The sequence below is a fragment of the Equus asinus genome, chromosome 5, assembly GCF_041296235.1.
Source record: "Equus asinus isolate D_3611 breed Donkey chromosome 5, EquAss-T2T_v2, whole genome shotgun sequence".
NCBI lineage: Eukaryota > Metazoa > Chordata > Mammalia > Perissodactyla > Equidae > Equus > Equus asinus.
In genome coordinates this window covers 85,463,602-85,485,195 of record NC_091794.1, presented here as the reverse complement: position 1 = coordinate 85,485,195, position 21,594 = coordinate 85,463,602, and the positions used below count along the sequence as shown (strand labels likewise).

Sequence of the window (21,594 nt, the reverse complement as noted above, 5' to 3'; positions counted from 1 at the left end):
GATGGTCTGTGAAGCCACACCGCACACATCGGCCTTATGTGGATTTAACTAAAAAGTGGCTGGGGAGGGAGGGTGGGTTCCACTTTGAATTTTTGAACTCTTGCATGTCTTTGTCACCAGGCAAAGTGGGCAGCCTCTTGATTTCCATTTCATCTAATTTCATGTGTTTTCTTGAAAGCTTGGAGGGTATTTTTTTTTAATTTTTTAATCAAAGTAATGCATGAACACAGTTTTAAAATCAAATCATACAAAAAACTTGACATGAAAAACCATAATGCCCTGCCTTGTGCCACCCTATCCCCGAGCCGGCTCCCCAGAGGGAGTGATTTATAACTCTTTATGACTCCTGCAGCTGTTTTTTCTACTAGCTCCCTCCACATTTCTAAATAATATGTTTAAACTGCTGTTTATTGATCCATAAATTTCAGACATTCTCTATTGATTTTGAATTAGGATGGATGTGGGTTTGGCTCTTTCATTCTCCCAATCTGCATTGTCCCTACAGCTATTTCACGACTTTTAGTTAAATAATTTGTATCGGAAAATAGACTCTCGCTGCTAGTTGGCCACTTAACATCCATTCTCTTTCCTCTTTTAACTGTATCTTGATTTCCATTTCCATTTGACTTCCCTACACAGAGGCCACTTTTCTGGGAAGCTGACCCCATCTCTGGCTACAGAAGTGGGCCCTGAGCGGCTGAACCCTACCCCCCAAGCTATAGTGATTGGTTCAAAAAAAGGCACGTAACCCAATATCAACCAATGAGAGGTTTTCTGGAGGAAACTGGGACAGAATTTCCTTATTTCTCTGCAGAAGCCCCTAGAGAAATGTCTTCTTCCTGATGAACAAGGAAGCATGAAACCCATAGAAGGTGCTGGAAGCCACCCTGCGACCATGTGGAAAGCCTGTGTTACTTTGAATAGATGCTGCAGAAGGCAAAAAGAAGAGATGGAGATTAAAGATTTTAGGGAGGCCTTGCATCAAGCCTCATCTAGAGCCTAAACTACCTTTAAAATTGTCAATCATGTGAGCAAAATCCTATAATTCCCTTTATGGTTGAAGCCACTTTGAGTTCTTAGTTACTTGTGAAGGAAAGACTCCGCATGAATCTAGGGGCTTACGTCACTGTGATTACACAGCAAATTATTTATGATTTCACTGCACAGCTGAGCAGGGTATCATTACATACCCTTTCACGTACAGGCTTTTTGATGGTTTTTAAGAATTAATTATTATTTTCACTTGCACAATTTCCCATATGCATATCCTGAATTCTTTCCGCATCCTCATCTCCAACTTCCTCCTCCATCTGGCTGGCATCCTCTAAGCTGTCAGCCTGCACCTTCTATCAGTGCTCTTCTGAGTTGAATCCCCTGTTTCCTGGATCCCGTGACTTCACCCCTTTTGGATCACTCAGGATTTGCTGGAACCTTTTGGAACCTTTTCTCAATGCTTTCCAGGAAAGAATTTCAAGCAGCCAAATTGTCTACAGTTGGGTGAAAATGGCTTAATTCTGCCTTCACACCAGACTGATAGCCTGACAGGGTGTAAAATTCCCAGTTGACGATTATGTCACATAAGATCTTGGATGCTATTGTTTGGTTGCTTTGTGGCATCCAACGTTGCTACTGAGAAGTCTGATGTCCACTTGATTCTAGTTCTTTGTGTATGATCTTTTTTTTCATTATTTTGATTTTTAGAAGCTTTTACAGGATCCCCTGATCCCAGGTCCTAAACCTCTCTATGGTGTGCCTCAATGCGGGTCTTTTTTCTCTCATTGAGATGTGTCCCCTTTATGATGTGGGCCTTCTCAATCAGGAGCCTGGCATCCTTCATTTTGGAAATTTTTATCATAAATTCTTTCCTCTGTTTCTTTCTTTCTGTTTCCTCTCTTCTTTCTTTTCTTCTTTCTTTCTAGAATCTTCTCAGCCAGATAAGGGGTTTCTGGGGTTTATTCTCTATGCCTCTTCTCACCATTCTCATATCCAACCCTTTATCTTTTTGTTCTGTCTTACATCAGATTTCCTTGACTTTGTCTTCCACCCATTTTTTTCTTTGAGCTATGGATTTTATTTCCGTGAGCTGTTTATAGGATCTTATTCTTGTTTTATAGATGCAATACCTTCTCATAGCTCTCTGAGAATATTTATTAAAACTGGGTTGGTAATTATTTTCAGGTTTTCTTCCATTCCCTATGTTATGTCTGTTTCTTCCAGATTCCTTTTTTCAGTTTTGCTTTTTATGTTCATTTCTCTCTTTCAGGATAAAGATTTTTCTCATCTGTCTGGTGACCTTGGATTGTCTGTGTTTAAGAACTGGCTGAAAATTCAGTGGCTTGGGCAAGATTCATGCACAATAGGTTTATATTAGGGTGATGAGGAAGGAAGCTAGCCATTGCATGGGTCAATGACCAAAATATCAGTGTGTGGAAGCTTTTTCTCCAAGGCAATTCAGTTTCTCCAGAGAAAAACTTTATTCTCTCCTACCTTATTGGGGGTCGGGTTGGTCTTCACACTGAGCAGAAGGAAATGAGGTTGATGATGGAATTGTTTCATCCGTGGACCTTTGGTTAATTTTGCTGTCTTCATCCCCATGCCCCATCTCAGTTCCAGACATCTTGTGTTCAATTTCTCCAGAGAACAAACTTCCAGTTTTCTTTTGGGGGTGGAGGAGACAAGAAGGTTTAAGTCGGTCTGCTGGCATTGTGTGCACAGAAGTGGGAAACAGGATCCAAGGAGAGGATTCAACTATTTATCCCACATAAAGTCCCTCAACAAGTCCCCTGGTTTGTAGCCCCACCCCTCCCCTCCAGCCTGCTCAGTGCTGCTGCATACTGGGCCTTTCCAGAATTCCATGGGATGGATTGGCTTACTTCTCACTTACATCTCATCCTGCACACACTCGGTACTGAGGCTTTTTGTGTTAGGCAAACAGTGATTAAAAAATAAGTACTTTTGGTGCTTCCAAGAGCCCGGCTATGTTAACAATATGGTTAGAATCAGGGTTAGGGCTAGCCATCTCCAAGTGATCAGGGAAGGCGCAAAGACTTCAGAGAGCACAGTTAATGCTGACATCACTGGCCCATGTGACCAGCCCCGGCCACCAGAAGAAGAGAAACTGTTAGGTGGAATCTGCTTGAAGATGGTAGAAAAATGCATATCTCGATTTTTGAAGCGAAATTGATAATCTTTTCCTTTTAACTTTTGACACATAAAAGTTCATTGTACAAATCATTCAACTTCCTAACAAAAATAGACTCTATTAAATACTTTATTTTAAAAATGTGGAAATACGCTTATTTTAACATTTCACCCGAGTGAATTCCCAGATCACCCCCAAATTCTGTACTTTATGGATTTGGTTTCATTCTTCTTATATCGTTTCAGAATGCAATCATTTAAAAATTATGTCTTCAAATGGGACCATGGGTCTGTGGTTAGAAACAGGAAGTCTAGAGCATAAGTTTGAAATTAGTGAAATAGGCCAGCCAGATAATGAAGAAAATCCAGAACTCTAAAGCATCAAGTATTGTGGTTGCCTTGTCCTAGTCGCTGAAGTTCCCCACGGAGGCTTGAGAATGAAGAAGATGCTACCACAATGTAGTAAATATTGGGGGGAAAGTGCAGGATGGCTTAAAGCTTATTTTCAATGTGAGGTTTATTGTTGCGGCTTGCAACCGAACCTAAATTGTCACACCTTTGCTTCAGAAAAACCTGGAGCGATAGCTGTGTGGAACCATCACTCTTGAAGTGACATTTTAAATCCAATATACAACCTATTAGGAGAGCTAAATTTAAAAACAGTGACAATACCAAAAACGAAATGCTGGCCAGGATACATCAAAAATGGATTTCTCATACATTGCTGGTGGGAATGTAAAATGGCACAGTCACTCTGGAAAATAGTTTGGCAGCTTCTTAAAGCACTAACCATACACTTACCATTTGACCCAGCCATCACACTCCTGGGCATTTATCTCCAAGAAACGAAACTGATGTCCACATAAAACCCTGTCCTGGATTGTTCACGGCAGGTGTCTTTGTAATAGCCCCAAACCGGGCACAACCTAAATGTTCTACAATCAGTTAATGGTCAAACGAACTGTGCTGCATTCACACAGTGGAATACTACTCAGCAATAAAAAGGAATGGACTTGACACGCACAATAACCTGGATGGATTGCAAGCGTGTTATGCTGAGTGGGAGGAAAAGCCAATTACGAAAAGTCACATACTGTATGATTCCATTTTTATAAAATTGTCGAATAACAAAACTATAGAGGTTGAGAACAGACTCGTGTTTGCTAGGGGTTAGGGAGTGGGGGAGGTGTAGGCAGGGTTGTGGGTATGACTATATATATATATTTGACTACATATATTTGGTTGTGGGTATGACTATATATATATTTGACTATATATATATTTACATATATATATAAAAATAGCACAAAGGATCTTTGTGATGATGGAACAGTTCTGTATCACGATTGTGGTTACAGTTATATGAATAATACATGTGATAAAATTGCATGGAACTAAATATACACACACCCCCACACACATAAGTGAGGGCATGTAAAACCGGTGAGATCTGAAGGTCTGTGGATCGCACTAATGTCAGCTTCCTGGTTTTGACATTGTGCTATAGTTGCGTAAGATGTTATCTTTGGGAGAAACTGGGTGAAGGGTACAGGGGACCTCTATATACTATTTTTGCAACTTCCTGTGAATCTATAATTATTTCAAAATAAGATAACAACCCAAGATGTGATATCCAGAAAAGATGGTGGAATAGAGAAGGTGACAGCATCTGCCTATTTAATATCTAGTGAAATACAAAAAAGTACTCCTTCCCCTAAATAGCAAAAATTCACTAGCAACAACCAAACGAGAAAAGGAGTATCATATGCTTGATGCCACAAACTTCAAGAAGTGATAATCGGGCAACGAAAAAACGTAACTGGTGCAAAATCATGAGGCACAGTCCCTAACTGTGTCCCCACTACCCAGAGGAAAGACTGGGGAAGGAAGTTGAGTCAACAAAATCATGCTTTATCCTACGGTCTCTCGGGCACACTCCCATCGAGGGGACTGAAACTGAGGCTACGAGTGGGAAGTGGGGACAGTATTGTTTTTAACCCTCAAGAGTGGAGCTCCCTATACCCCACTACAGCAGGACTCAGGCAGGAAATGCTGTTGGGCTTGTCACATGAGGGGGCATTCTGCTGTGTTGGAGGAAGACACCCAAGACCTATGGGAGATGGACACCTCCAGACCATGTGGAGTGGACCCTGGTCCAGAGCATGCAATGAGACCTCAGAGGAGAACAGACCCAGCCTTCCCAGAGGGATGTGCAAGCAGCAGCATTCTGCTGTCTCTCATAGAGCCTTCATATTATGGAAAAGTAGATGGAGAGTTTGGAAGAGTGAAAATGACTGTAAATTCTTCCCCTATTGAGAAGTAGGGCCTATGTCCCTCTCCTCAAATCTGGGTGAGATCTGTGGTGGATTTGACCTATAGAGCACTCTGGAAGTGACACTGTGACAATTTCTGGGCCCAGGAGGAAGCATCCACTTCCCGCCTCCTGGAACAATGGCTCTTGGAGCCTGGAGCCACCATGCAAGAAGTCCAACTCCTTGGCTTGGAGGCACCACATCTGAAGGCGCTGAGACTACAAGGAGAGAGAGAGGGGTCCAGCTGGGCTCAGTTTCCAGTCTTCCCACCAAGACACCCAGTGTGTAAATCAAGCCACCCTGAACCCTCCAGACTAGACCAGCCAAAATCTGAATACAACTGAAAAACCCCAGGCAATGCCACATGGAGCAGAAGAGTCACTCAGCCAAGCCCTGCCTAACTTCCTGGACCCTAAAGTCATGAGATAAAATAAAATGCTTGTATTCTGGGTAGTTTGTTACACTGGAGGAGAGAGCCACCCCAGACCCCAAACTGAAACCTGAAGGGGAGAGACCAATTGGTCCCAGTTAAGGTGAGTGCAGTAGGAGTTCATGTGGAAGGAATGTCCACCATGAGGCCAACAATAGCAATCATTCGCAGGTATAAATGCATTTCACATATTGTGCCTGGGTTAAATACTGACCCTGTTAGCTTGATCAGTGACAACTGGGTGTCCATGCCGGGAAGGAGGAGATGAGGGAAGCGGAAACTACAATTCCATTCCTATAGCCCCTGGCACTTAGGCTGACCAGGGGAACCACACTAAGAACATCTCCTTCATGTTGTCTCGCTGTCATAGCCCGAGCTAAGTAATCTGTGTGACAGCACTGCTATTTCCTGAGCCAACTGTGAAACTGTGCTGGGCATGCTGCTGTGCCATCAAAGGAAACTGTGAAATGGTGACCATCCAGGAGCCTGGCCATTGGTGTGAGATTCACCCTGTGGGTCTGTCTCAGAGAGGCCTCAAACAGAATCCATCCTCACTGAGTGAGGGAGAACAGAAGGTCCCGATGGAGCTGCCTACATTGAGCAGGAGTCCACCGATGCGTGGCACAGTCACCAGTCGAATCTGCTGCAGAAAAGAAGGAGCGGGAGAGAGGGGAGGAACAGAGGGAGGAGGGAGAAAAGAGGAGGCTAGAGGAGAAGACAAAGATGATGGTAAAATATTAAATATCCTCAAAAGTAAGAAAAAGTCAGACAAAGACTTCAGCGGGGAAAAAAACGTAACTCGGTAAATAAAAGAAAACTTCCCATCAGTGGTGAGTGTTCTAGAAGATCTTAGTGAGAATGCTAATAAAATAGCAGCTCAAAGACAAGAGATGAATAGCGGAATTGGATGAAAAAGGAAAATGAACAGCCAAGAGAAAAATCAAGAACCAAAACAACAACATATAAGTTATAATAAATAAATTATAAGGAATAGGGGCTTAAAATTTAATTAATGACATTAAAAAAATCACCCCAGGACAATAAAAGAAGAAAAACAAAGAGGTTAGAGCAAAAACAGGCCAAAAGAAGAGTGACTTTTGCCTCTGACATAAAGACCCCAACACAAGTAAGATAGAAATAGCTCAGAGACAGAATACAGGGAAATTTCCCTGAAATACAAGAACTGTATTTTCATATTGAAAGGACATACCTCATATCAGGGGAACACAATATAGTTAAACTATTGAACTTCAAAGGTGAAGAAATAACTCTTCAGGAATTCAGAGGGATAAAACAAGTCACCTCAGACTTCTCCATAGCAAATTTGATGCCAAAAAAAAATGGACAGGTGGCTAAAAAGTTTCTGAAGGAAAGACTAATATACAGCATGAGAATATTATACTCAGCCAAATTATCATTCACGCATAAAGATAATCAGCTGACATTCTCTAGCTTGAGAAAATTCAGGGAATATGGCACCTGTGAACCCCTCCTGCAAGGATGCTCTGTGTTGAAACTCAGGCACGCAAGAAGGAAGCAAAATAAAGAGAGTGGAGATGGTAACACTGAGAAAAAGCCTGATGGTAACTATCCATGTAAATATTGAACTATCACATGAACAGTTCATAATATCTACTTCATAAATCTTGACAAAGTAAAAGGAATAAAACAAAATCACAGAGTGAGGGAGGAGGCTGAGAAGACTAAGGTGTTAATTACCTTATCTAACATGTGATGGGACTTCTGTCCACAAAATAAAAAACTGAAGCATGAAGCAAGATCTACATAATGGCTTCCATCTTTTAATGTTTTCCATATCTCAATCTAGAAGGCACGTTAGGAACTTGTATATCTCAGAGTGGGGAGATATCCATCTGAAGTTTAGCATGTCTTCAATTTCACTTCAGTATTCTTCCAATTTCTGACTTAAAATAAAATTCATTTTAACTTTTTATTTTATCATAGTATGTGCCATATAATCCCGTTCCTATAAAATTATTTCTATCAATCCATCTTTCTGTCTCTAAATGTGAAGAGAGAGATGGTTGGAATAGTGTTGAAAATATTAACACTACTTACTTCTGGATGGTAGGATTTGGGACGATTTGTTGCCCTTTTTAAAAAAGGTTTCTATGGTGCTTCAACTTTTAAATGAGGGTGTATTCTTTTTATGAAATGATAAGGGTATTATTTTAAAACAACAGTAAATCCACACAGAAACATTTTTAATAATAATTAACACATTTTTTCGCAACTTGAAAAAAGAGAGGTATAGAAAAGGAACTGTATAGTGAAAAAATGCAAGCAAACAAGCACATTTAAAAAGTGTCTAAAGCCCGCATCAAGGTCGGTTTAAAATCACCTTGGGTGCTTGCTTTGGCAGCGCATACACTAAAATTGGAACAATACAGAGCAGACAAACATAGCACCTGTGCAAGGATGACATGCAATTTTGTGGTGTTCCATGTTTGTCGTGCAGTTGCTATGGAAAACGGTGTGGTAGTTCCTCAGAAAATTAAAAATAGAATTACCGTATAATTTAGCAATTTCACCTCTGGGCATATACCCAAAAGAATTAAAAGAAGGGTCTCAAAGAGATATTTTCACATCCATGTTCATAGCAGCATTATTTGTAATAAACAAAAGATGGAAGCAATCCAAGTGTCCATCAACGGATGAATGGATAAACAAAATGTGGTGTGTATATAAGCAATGGACTATTATGCAGTCTTAAAAAGGAAGGAAATCCTGTCACATGCTGCCGCATGGATGGAACTTGAGGATATTATGCTAAGTGAAATAAGCCAGTTATGAAGGATGAGTAATGCATGATTCCACTCACATGAGGTACGTTGAGTAGTCAAATTCATAGACACAAAAAGTAGAATGGTGGCCACTAGAGGCTGGAGGGGGAGAGATGGGGCGTTACTGCTTCATTGGGTACAGATCTTCAGTTATAAAAGGTAAAAAAGTTCTGGAGATGGAGGGCAGTGATGGCTGCACAACAACATGAAGGTGCTCAATGCCATGAACTGTACACTTAGAAATGGATAAAATGGTAAATTTGCGTTACGTATTTTACCACAATTTTTTAAAAATCACCTTCTAAGGAAAAGCCCACGTCAAAGGGGAGAGGGAGAGAAGGTGAAGGACCGAACTATAGATATGGCCGAAAGTTTGGGTCAAAAGAAGGAGCTAAGCTGGAAAAAAATGCCCTTATAGCCTGAACCATAAAATAACGCACTTCAGTGTGTTCCAAAAGGCATTATGAACAGCCAGTCAGGAGACCAGAGTTAAGTGGGCTCTTTACCTCACAGTTGTGCGACTGAACAGATGTTGATGTTTAGGGCATTTTATTGGCCTTTGTTCACAATGTTTACAACGATGATGCCTGTGAGATGTTAAATGCAAATTTCTTGATGGTGAAATAACTGGCTAAGAAACTTTCAACAAGATCATTTGAGTTCCTGAGCAAACCGTTGTGTTGGCTGGAGAAAGGGAACAGATGCAGCTGAAATTCTGACAGGCACAAGTGCAGGAGAGGCAGCAGTGGGCTCAGCAGCATCCTGAGTGAGCCAGAACGCTCGCCTCGCTCACCTTAAGGCTGCACCTCCAAGGGTCTGCGTCTTGGTTCCCTCAGTGCTCCCAGTGGGGAGGGAAATGGGTGAATTCTGTACTAAGGGGTGGTTTGAACACTCATCCTGTGGAAAGTGCCTTGGAAAGCTTCTTCTACCTCAACAAGATATGCCCGTTTAGAAGGAGAGCTGCTGGCCGGGGTTTCTGAGACATCAAACCCTGGTGTGAAAGCATCGATGGGCTGAAGGAACTTGTTGTTCACCTTAATGATAAAGTGACTCACAAAACCAGCTTATTTAGCAAGTTTCCTTCTTCAAGGTTGAACACACTCAATCAAAACCGGTAAGGCCAAACGGCGGAGGTGCACTATTAATAACCACACCAAGGGCTGGTATTAATTATGGAGATGCCCAGAACTTCAGGCGAACTGGCTCTCCAATATGCTGACAGAGACTTAGGGCAAGATAAGCGAAGAGCCCCAACATCTGCAGAAAAGCTTGACCTGTTTTTTTTTCTCTCTCTTCAGTCATCGTCTTAGTAAGTGAGACTGGACTTCTGCTTCCAGAAGAATAGTATAAGCATACTCCCTATTCCTCCTGCTAGTTACAGCTACAACACTGGACATCATATCCAAAATAAATACAAGACTCTGAAAGGTGGAGAGAAGACGAGAGACTGGCTGGGGACTTTAGGACCCAAGGAACGACTCAAGAGAGGCCCTGGATTTTCTTCTTGCCTCATATATTCCATTGGGTGTTGGAGAAGCTGGCAACCTAGAAATGTCAATGCGTGGGAGACATAAGGAAAGCCTGGAGAAAAGTCCACTGTCTCTAGACAAAGGACCAAGAAAGGGGCAGCTTAACAAGACAGAAAACTTCTAGAGAATAACTGCTCTACTCCAACCAAACATCAAAGGAAAACTTCAGCCCCACCCCCACCCACCAGCATAGGCTGAGTGGAGAGCATAGACTTCCATCCTCATCAGGCTGTATGAGGTACTCAGCTCTCTCCCATCCCGCTCAGGGTGGTGTCAAAAAAGGCCAAGTGGAGAAATGGGACCCCCACCTCCACTAAGTAGTAATGGGGCTTCTCTTTGCTGTGTCATCAGAGATAATGGGGGGAGCCCGGACTTCTACCCTCACCCAGCAAGATCAAGGTTCTCCCCCCGCTTCCCGCTGAGGTGGTGTCAGAGGAGGCCTAGCGAAGAGTCAGGACTTTCAGCACCACCCAGAGTTAAGGAGGCCACTCCACCACCACCCCCATCACGTTAGTGGAGGCCATTTGGGGAGCAGACATGAGGCACTTCTGCTTCTTCCAGGCTGGGTGGCATCAGCAGAGGCCTAGTGAGGAGCCTGAATGCCCATCCCCACACAGTCGTAACAAGGAGTCCTTCCCCCACCATGGTGTCAACGGAGGTTAAATGGAGAACCTGGACTTCCATCTGCACCTGACAATGACAATACAGCACTCTGCTTTCCCTCCCCCACAGATGACGCCTGCTGAAACAGATGATTGAAATAAGATCCAGAGTCTCATAATAATAAACCCAAAATGTCCAGGTTTCAATCAAAAAATCGCTCACCACACCAAGAACCAGGAAAATCTCAACTTGAATAAGAAAGATAATCAACAGATGCCAACACTGACATGACACAGACGTTAGGATTATCTGACAAGGATTTTATAGCCATCATAAAAATGCTTCAACAAGGAATTACAAACACTTTTGAAACAAATTTTGTAAAAAAAAATAATAATCTCAGGAAAGAAATAGAACATGTAAGGAAGAACCAAATAGAAACTTTAAAACTGAAAAATACACTAACCTATATATATATATACGTTTTCTTTTTGGTGAAGAGGAATAGCCCTGAGCTAACATCCATTGCCAAACTTTCTCTTTTTTTTTTTTTTGCTGAGGGAGATTAGCCCTGAGCTAACATCTGTGCCAATGTTCCTCCACTCTATACGTGGGTCACCACCACAGCATGGCTGACAAGTGGTGTAGGGCTGTGCCCAGGATCCAAACCCATGAACCCAGGGCCACTGAAATGGAACATGCCAGACTTAACCCCTATGCCACAGGGCTCGCCCCTCAAAATTTTAAAGTTCAATGGATTGGCTCAATGGCGGAATGAGGAAGACGGAAGACAGAGCCAGTGAACTTGCAGAAGAATAGAAATTACCAGACCTAAACCACAGAGAGAAAATAGACTGAAAAAAATGAACGGGGACTGTGGAATTTTAATGAAAGATCTAACTTTCCTGTCATCAGAGCCCAAGAAGGTAAGGAAAAAGCTGGCAGGCTGAAAAAATATTCAAAGAAATAATCACTGAAATTTTCCTGAGTTTGGCAAAAGACAAAACTATGAATTTAAGAAACTGCAATTCCAAAGAAATCCACACCAAGACATATTACAGTCAAATTTCTGTAAACCAAAGACAAAAAGCAAGCTTGAAAGCAGAGACAAACAATACCTTACTTATAGGGGAAGGGCAATTTGAATGACAGTGGTTTCTCCTCAGAAACCATGGATGCCAGAAGGAAGTGGCACAACATTTTTTTTCAAGTGCTGAAAGCAAAGAGCTGGCAAACCAGAAACCTATATCTAGCAAAAATATCCTTCAGAAATGAAAAAGAAATCAAGATACTAATAAGTGAAAGAAAACTAAGAGAATTTGTATCATTGTATCCAACAGATATATCCCAAAAGAATGGCTAAAGGAACTTCAACTTGAAGATGGAACAATGAGGGAATACAGAGAGGAAAAGGTAAAATAAGGAATCTTGGACCATCAGGAAAGAAGAAGGAACAACAGAGAGAGTAAAACTACGGGCAAAAAGACTTTCCTTCTCCTGACTTTTCTAAATTATGTTTGATAGTGAAGCAAAACTTGTCATACTGTCTGATGTGGGTCTCCGTGTACGTAGGGGAAGAATTTAAGACGATTATATTATAAATGGGAGAGAGTGGAGGATCCAAAGGAGGTAAGGTTTCTTACACATCACTCAAACTGACAAATGTTGACACCAGTAGATTGTGACAATTTATGAATATATAATGGAATACCTAAAGCAACCACTTGTAAAAACTCCTATACAAAGAGATACACTCAAAATAGCATAGATTAGGGGCCGGCCCAGTGGTGCAGCAGTTAATTGTGCACATTCCGCTTTAGCAGCCCAAGGTTTGACGGTTCGGATCCCAGGTGTGGACATGGTACCACTTGGCAAACCATGCTGTGGTAGGCGTTCCACATATAAAGTAAAGGAAGATGGGCACAGATGTTAGCTCAGGGCCAGTCTTCCTCAGCAAAAAGAGGAGGATAAGCAGCAGATGTTAGCTCAGGGCTAATCTTCCTCAAAAAAAAATGGCATAGATAATTCTAAATAAATTCTTAAAAAATGTTCACATAATCCACAGGACGGCAGGAGAAAGAAAACAAGGAAATAAAAAACAAGAGAAAACCAACAGAAAGCAAAAAATAAATAAATAAAATGGCAGACTTAAGGCCGGCCCCATGGCTGAGTGGTTAGGTTCAGCAGCCCAGGGTTTCGCGGGTTTGGATCCTGGGTGCAGACCTGGCACCATTCATCAAGCCATGCTGAGGTGGCGTCCCACGTAGCAGAACTAGAAGGACTTACAACTAGAATATACAACTATGTATGGGGGCGCTTTACGGGGAAGGAAAAGAAGAATCAAAAGAGGATTGGCAACAGATGTTAGCTCAGGGCCAAGCTTTAAAAAAAATGGCAGACTTAAGTCGTAACATATTAGTAATTGTATTAACTATAAACTATATAAACATACCAAGTCAAAGATGGAGATTGACAGAGTGGATTTACAAAATGACCCAACTATATGATGTCTACAAGAAATTCATTTCAAAAATAATAATATAAGCAGATTGAAATGGAAAGGATGAAAAAAGATATATCATGTAAACATTAATCTAAAGTAAGTAGGAATGGCTCTATTAATATCAGATAAAGTACACTCAGAGAAAAGAAAATTACCAGAGACAGAGACAGACGTTACATAGTGATAAAGGATCCATCCACCAAGAAGATACAGTCACCCTAAATGTGAATGCACTAAACAGAAGAGTTACAAAGTATGTGAAGCCATATATAAAAGGAATTGTGTAACATGATCAAGTGGAATTTATCCAGAGATGCAAGCTTGGTTCAATATTCGAAAATCAATCGATGTAATTCACCATATTAAAAGCTAAAGAAATGAAGACAATAGTCTTTTCAACAAATGATGTTGGAGCAATCGGCTAGCCGCAGGCAGAAAAAATGAACCTTGACCTAAACTGAACATCTTATGTAAAAATTAACTCAAATGTATCATAGACAAATTAAAACATGAAACTGTAAAACCTTTTCAGAGAAAACCTTCTGGACTTAGGGCCCAGGGAAGTGTTCTTAGACATGACACCAAAAACATGATTCATAAAAGAAAAACATCAACAAGTTGGACTTTGAGATTATAAAATTTTTTGTGGAATCATGCTAAGAAGATAGAAAGATAAGCTGAAGACTGAGAGAAAATACTTGCAAACCACAAATCTGATAAAGAACTAGTATCCAGAATATACAAAGAACTCTCAAAACTCAACAATGTATCACCTTACAATCATTAGGATGGCCACTACCCAAAAAACCAGAAAACAACAAGTGTTAGTGAGGAAGTGGAGAAACGGGAAACTCGTGCACTGTTGGTGGCAATGTCAAATGGTACAGCCTCTATGGAAAGCAATATAGTGGTCCCACAAAAAATTTAAAGTAGAATTACCATATGATCCAACAATTCTACTTCTGGGTATATATCCAAAAGAATTGAAATAAGGGTTTCAAAGAGATGTTTGTACCTCTGTTCATAGCAGCATTATCACAATAGCCAAGAGGTGGAAGGAATCCAAGTGCCCATTGATAGATGGGTGGTATACAAAATATGGTATATACATACAGTGGAAAATCATCCAGCCATAAAAAAGAAGGAAATTCTGATATATCTTACACCGTGAAGGAATCTTGAGGACATTATGCTAAGTGAAATAAGTCAGTCACACAAAGACAAATACTATATGAGGTATCTAGAGTAGTCAAATTAATATAGACAGAAAGTAGAACGGTAGTTATCAAGGGCCGAGAGGAGGGGGAAAGGGGAGTGGTTAGAGTATAGAGTTTCAATCTGGCGAGATGAAAACATTCTGGACATTGGTTGTACAACAGTGGGAATATACTTAACACTACTGAACTGTGCACTTAAAAATAGTTAAGATGGTAAAATTTATGTGTATTTTACCACAATTTTTAAGAACTCAACAGTATAAAAAACCCAGCAATCTAATTAGAAAATAAGCAAAAGAGGAGACATTTCACTAAAGAGAATATAAGGTGATAAGTAAGAATATGAGCTTCAACATCACTAGCCACTGGGGAATGCAAATTAAAATCACGATGGAGTACCACTACACACCAGGAGAACAGCTCAAACAAAAAATAGTGGCAATACCAAATGCTGGCAAAAAGGCAGAGAAATGAGATTTCTCGTGCGTTGCTGGTGGGAATGCAAAATAGCACAACAATATGGAAAATAGTTTGGAAGTTTCTTTAAAAACTTAACATACACCTATACAACCCAGCATTCGTACTTCTGGGTATTTATCTCAGGGAAATGAAACATGTACGCAAAACACAAAACCAGGTACGCAATTGTTCATAGGCAAAAACTGGAGACAACCAAAATGTTCTACAATTAGTAAATGGTTAAACAAACTGTGGTACATCCATACCATGAAATACTACACAGCACTAAAAACGAGTCAAGTATTGATACATGCAACAACTTGGATGGGTGTCAAGGACATTATCTAAGAGAAAAACGCCAATCTCAAAAGTCTCGTACTGGATGATTCCATTTATATAATAGTCTTGAAATGACCGAATTACAAAGACAGAGAATGGATCAGTGGTTGCCAGTGGGTAGAGACAGTCGAAAGCAGGGCATGGCTATAAAGGGGCAGCACAAGGGAGATCTTTGTAGTGACGGAACAGTTCTGTCTCTTGACTGTGGCGGCGGTTACACAAATTTTTGCACATGTGGTAAAAATGACATAGAACTATATACACACTTTCCACCAATGTCAATATCCTGGTTTTGATATTGCGCTGTAGTTACATTAGATGTAACCAATGGAGGAAGCTGGGTCTCCACCATCCTGGGTCCACTAGACGTCTCTCCACCATCTTTGCAACTTCCGGTGAATCTATAACTATTCAAAGTAAAAAGGGTTTAAAAAAAAGAGGAAATGAGACTGATAACAGATCTGAGACCTTTTCAGACTGCTGTAAGAATCTAGTCAATTGGCCTCTGTGCAAGATACACCTGTTTCTATGTATGGTAACCTGGAAATCTTGCCCGTGCCACCTCTTTGGCAAAATTCTAGGCATCTTTCCTCAGTGCTTATGCTGGCATGGCTCATAAAGCAATAAAAAACATAAACTGTTGCCATTTGTGTCCCTGTATCTAGGCAAGCGTGAGTGCACATTGTGAGACGGAGGCAGAGAAAATAAATTGTCTGGATGCTTAAATTGATGGGCAATGTCGATTCAATATCCATGATATCTATCAGTGACAACGTCGCACATGCCACTAATAGGATTGTGGTCCACTGCCATTATTCCTAATTGAAGGAAATGCTAAGTCTTTGCTCCAGGTTATTTAAAACAAACATACAATTTTTTTGCCAACCAAATTCAGAGGGTCCCTGAGTTCTTACCCCAGATTAGGAACGCCTGCTCTGAGAACTCTTTAAGCTGCATTCCCACCAGTTTTGATTTCTTCCTATTTTCATTTGTGTTCAGTTCAAACTCTGTTTCTATTTCCATTGTGATTTCCTCTTTGACCCGAGGGTTACTCAGAAGAGTATTGCTTTGCATCTCCTTCAAACCCACAGCATATCCCTTGCAAATGTGTTTTAGAGGTGAAGTTCTACAGAGCTTGGAGATAATGGGAGCTCCCCTGGCAAAGCTGCCTGGAAAGCGAGCTGGAATCTTGTCGGAGCCATTGCTGCTGCAGCCAGGATGAAACGTTTAATGTGCAGATTTTATTGCTTTAAAATGTATCATTTTTTTAAAAGAGCAGCAACACAGGCTCAAGTTTCAAAGGCGCCGTGGCCGCCTGGCAGGAAACCTGGGGCTTGGGTACAGGCTGTCAGGCCAGGAGAGGGTGCCCACAGCCAGTCGGTCCTTCGCACTGTGACCCAGCTGGTGTTTGTCCTTCTGCCTTCCCTCAAGGTGAGCGGAGCCCCTGGGGGCTACTAGGAACAAGGCTAGAATCTTCTAGCCGAGCAGGATCTGTGGCAAGTCCTAGTTGAGCTGCCCCACATCAGCTAAAATCAAAGAGACACCTGGGGGAGGTGGAGGAAGGAAAGGGAATCAGAGAGAAGACTGATGCGCATGCTGAAATAGACGGCAAGCATTTGGGCTCTAACTGCAGACACACCAGGCTGGGAGGGGTTTGTCCCCAGTTTGGAGACTCAGGGTGCACTAGTCCAGCTTCAGCTGGGAGAGGCAAGATAGATGACGATTGGGAATTAAAGAGAAAGATTCAGTGGGGCTTATCTCCATCGCTTACCTCACTGTGTGACCATGAGCACATACGTCAACTTCCCGGCCCTCGGTTTCCCCGTGTGTACAGAGCGAAGGTTGAAACAGAGCTCTCTGCACACCTTCCTTTTCTATGACGTCCGTGATGGAAACTGCTGAGTGAGTTGCGGTCCCCTCTGAGCCTCGGTTTGCTCGTCGGTGTGTGCCGGATGATGATGCCTGTCCATGCCCAGGATCGACCAGATGACAGTGGGCATGGGAACGTGTGACACTGGGCATCACAGTCATGTGAACTGTCCTCCGAGCCACCCCCAGCTGAGCTGTACGAACAAGCTCACAGTAAGAGGACAAGTTGGCATTTCTCTGGCTCTGCCCTCCACCTACACTAGGAGAACTCTAGCCCCACGGCCACCCCACCCACCTGAAGTCCTCCCACACACCTCCAGGACCTCCCAGGAGTATTTCCTGTACACTCAGGCCACTGTGTGGCCTCTGCCACTTTATGACTCATTGAAGTGAAGCCCCCTGCATTTCAACCCCACACACGACAGAGGTGCCATCTACCTGCTTCTAGGGCATTGATGCTACCCTGTGCGCGTCCACTGGGTCTGGGAGGTGGCACGTTTCACTCTGGGTGTGAAGAAGTAGAGGAAGGTGATGTGCAGAGAGGTGAGAAAGAAGCAGAAATGAACAATGGGGGGGGCGGGGGAGCGTCTGGTTCTCAGCCCTTTGGGGCCCAGCAGCGTTCCTTTACCTTGGCTTCCCGGAGATACCTCGTGTCTTTGCAACACAGGTCCTTTTCTGTTTAAGCCAGCTTGAGTGGGCTTCCGTTGCTTGCAGCCTAAGAAAGCAGAGAAATTGAGGGTTTCTCTCTTTTAATGCAGACTCCTTGCCCCAGAACTCAAGCCACGCCAGGGAACGTGCCGGGGGCCTCTGTAGGAGAAAACGCCACCCCCCACTGCCCGGAGCTCAGATCTCACCTCCCACGTAGTCCATTGCCTTGAACTGGTTTTTACCGTCTTCTCTTAATGTGGGTTTTCCCAGGAGCTTCTTGGGCTTTTGTGTAAGTAGATCCCTGATCCTCTTTCTTTCCTTTTTGCTAACTGTAGTCCTCCAATGAGTCTGAATCCCAGGGTGGGGACCACAGCCTAGGCACTAACCGGGGTCCAGCTACCATGCTCTCAGCGTTAAGTGTGTTCTCTGAGTGGCCTCGCCCGTTAGGATTCCAGACACCATGCCGCGTGCCTCTCCTCCTTGATGAAATTACCCTCTTGAAGGATGCCTGTCTGCCCAGTGGCGTGCTGGTGGAATTCCAACAGGCCCGCAGCCCTGCTCTGGGGGACTGCCGGGGGAGACCCCAGGCAAGACTGAGCTGAGGCTCCTCCCACCCAGGATGGATGAGAAAAACAAGAGGGCGGACAGGAAGGGGAGGGAGGGAGCAGTGCCTCTTGCGTTCTCCAGGACCTTGTCTGCCCCCAGGCCCCTCACACCCCGCCCCCAGGTCAGCAGCCCTTTCCTGTGTGGGTTATCGAGGTGGGGGAAGGATCTGTTACCAAAGCATTTCAATCCTCTATTGCAGCTAACAGATCACCCCAAAACTTAGAGATGCAGGATCACAGCTGTTTCATGGAGGGTTGATTCTGAGGGTTGCCTGGGCTCAGCTGGGCTGTTCTTCTCCTCACGCAACTTCACGTGGGGACTTGGATGGGCTGGAACATGCCCGATGGCTCACCCACACGTCTCGCATTTGATGGCGGTGGTTGGAAGGCTGGGTTCTTCTCCCTTCCCATGGAGTCTCGGTCTTCTCCTCCACATGGTCTTTCCATGTGGCCTCTCCAGCACGGTCGCCAGCTCAGGACTCCAAAAAGCACAAAAGAAGAGCCGTCAAGAGCTTCCTGAGGTATAGCTGGGACGCGGCACAGCCCCGCTCCTCAGCACTCTCTTTGCTGATCGAGTCCCAGGCCAGCCCAGGCTCCACATGGAGGGGACTGCACGAGGCCGGGAATAGAGGCTGGGCTTGTTAGGGACCCTCTCTGGAGACGAGCTGCCCCCTAAGAAGAAAGAAACCCATGATTCCACCTTGGTTGACAGGCCATCTGAAGAGACAGTACCTGCACAAGTACTCAGACGTGGAGGCCGTGCCCTCACACAGACACCTGCTCCCTCGGGACACACAGTTGCTGAGATGCTAACCTTCACACGCAGAAGAGCATTCGCACACACTCACCCTCACCTCCACACTGACACGCCCATGAACTCACACTCACACACACTCACCTTCACCCTGATACAGCCATGCACTCACATACTCACACACACACCAGCATCCTATATTCCATGCATCCTTATCCAGCCTCGCACTTGTGGGCCTGCAATCAAGACAACCATGACGCCATATGTAAACAGATTTGCAGGTGGAGCAGTGAATGCAATTTGTAGCAGACTTAGGGTTCAGAGATCAGCTAGGTCAAATGGCTAACAAGATAAACTCCAGATGGGATAGGCCTAGAGCGACCATTTAGTTCATCTGCAAAATGGGTCATATTTAAGAGTAAAAAGGACGCCAACTAAAAATGGAATGTTGGGACGTGGCCACCCTAGCTGAGTATAAAGCTCTGAATACGGGTTCAGAAGATCAATGTCACAAGCACAGGGAGGCGAGTGTAAGAGCACCCACATCTGCGACGTCCACTCAGGTGCACGTTCTGATCAGGCTCCTCGATTTTTATTTAAAAATGTCCCATCTACTCTGCCAACTGTCAGGACATAGGAGAATATCTGAGAGAATCGGCACAGAGGGCCTTACCAGAGAACACAACCTCAGACTCTCTGCTGCCCCCTCGTTATCAAAAACTTTGCTAAGACAAGTGATATTCATAGCGGGCTGCCCGAAAGACAAATTATCCATCCATTCTCTTAGCTAGTCTAAATGCTACCCTTGGGTGGAATTCAGTGTAGTCCATTGGAAAGTTGGGTACATAATTTGCACTATCTGCTCCAGCCCGCCTCTCCAACTCACTCTCTCTTCTACCCCTGAATCACGTCTTAAATTGTACTTTGGTGGTAGGGCTTTGAAGCCTTTCCTTTAGCTTGCGTTGGGGCATTATAAGAAATAGCTGTATGAAATCTGCTACTACATTGAATGTGGGGGTATGGCCTGGAATTGATCCACCACAATGTCTTACTTATGAAGACCAATGGGAGAAATTTTCAGATTGCAGTATCAGAAAAAGCTGGAATTCTCCTAAGCAGCTGGTTTATTTAAAACTTACATGGGCACTGTAAAATTTTTAACAGTTTGGATTGCCCTTTTTGCCTTGGCTGCTAGGAAACTCGGAACTGAATTTGCAGCCCACCTCTAGCAGCTGTACAGGACGACATGATATATATTTCTGGGAATTCATGGTATGCGTGTTACCTTCCCCCAGCTGTCATGAACATTACAGTCAACGTCCCAATATTCATTTCAGTCATATGATTAGTCTACGCAGTGATGAAAATTCCATTTCTCTTATCTGTAATTGGTTCAAGAGTGGGCAAGGGACCTAATTCCAGCCAATAAGAAGTAGTAATAGAAAGTCTCCCTGGAGGGATCTGGGAAAAGTTTCCACTCTCCTAAGAAGAGATGGTTTTTCTTCTTCCTTTGGGCGTCGTGATGTCTGGGTGTGGTCCCTAGACATGCTACCAGCCTGAGGATGAAGCACACACTCAAGAAAAGATGATAACAGAACAGAGGCAGAAGGAATGCGGGTCCCCGGGTCACCCTCTCTGGACTTCCTGTTTTGTAAGATAATAAATGGGCTCATTGTTTAACACTCAGCCAAAACCAGCCCAACTGACACACATTGGCTTTATTGTTTACTCATCTCCTTTCCCCTTTGACCTTGGTCTCTCAGCTCATTTTCTATCCTTCTACATTGCAATTATTTCTGCAGGTCACTGCAAATGACCTGGATGTCCCACAGCTGTGAGTCATGAATTCAGCACAACTGATGAAAGAGAGTGGCTGGCAGCTGCCCAAATGGAGCTAGAGTTCGTCACTCAATGAACAAACACTTATTGAGCACCCACTGTTTGCCAGGCCTGTTCACTGAGGTCATAGGAGTGAACAAACTAGACAAATTCTGTCGTCTAGGGCAGAGGGACAGATAGCAAGTGTATGGCAAGAAACAAGATAATTTATATAGTGAAAGATGCAGCAAAGATGAAGGATGAAGGGAGGCAGAAGGATGGGGTAATGAGGGTACTTTAGACGGGGAGTCAGGAAGGACTGTCTGAGGAAGCTGTTTGAACTGAAACTTGAAAGGAAAGAAGGAGGCAGCTATGAGATGGTCTGGAGAGAGAACATTCTAGATGTTGGGATCAGCAAGTGAAAGGCCCTGAGATGGAAACTAGTTTGATAAGTTAGAACAGCACTTATCTAACATCACAGCAAAAACTATTGGTGGGCTGGGGCTGGCCCCGTGGCCGAGTGGTTAAGTTCGCGCGCTCCTCTGCAGGCAGCCCAGTGTTTT

The 21,594-nt window shown here is 43.3% G+C and overlaps 1 non-coding gene across 1 annotated transcript; it reads left to right on the top strand.

The window, feature by feature from the left end:
* The first annotated feature begins 8,250 nt into the window (after window positions 1-8,250).
* LOC123286178 (U6 spliceosomal RNA) lies at window positions 8,251-8,355 on the top strand. Its single transcript, XR_006528450.1, has one exon. It is a non-coding gene; the product is annotated as a U6 spliceosomal RNA (small nuclear RNA).
* The last annotated feature ends 13,239 nt before the right edge of the window (window positions 8,356-21,594 follow it).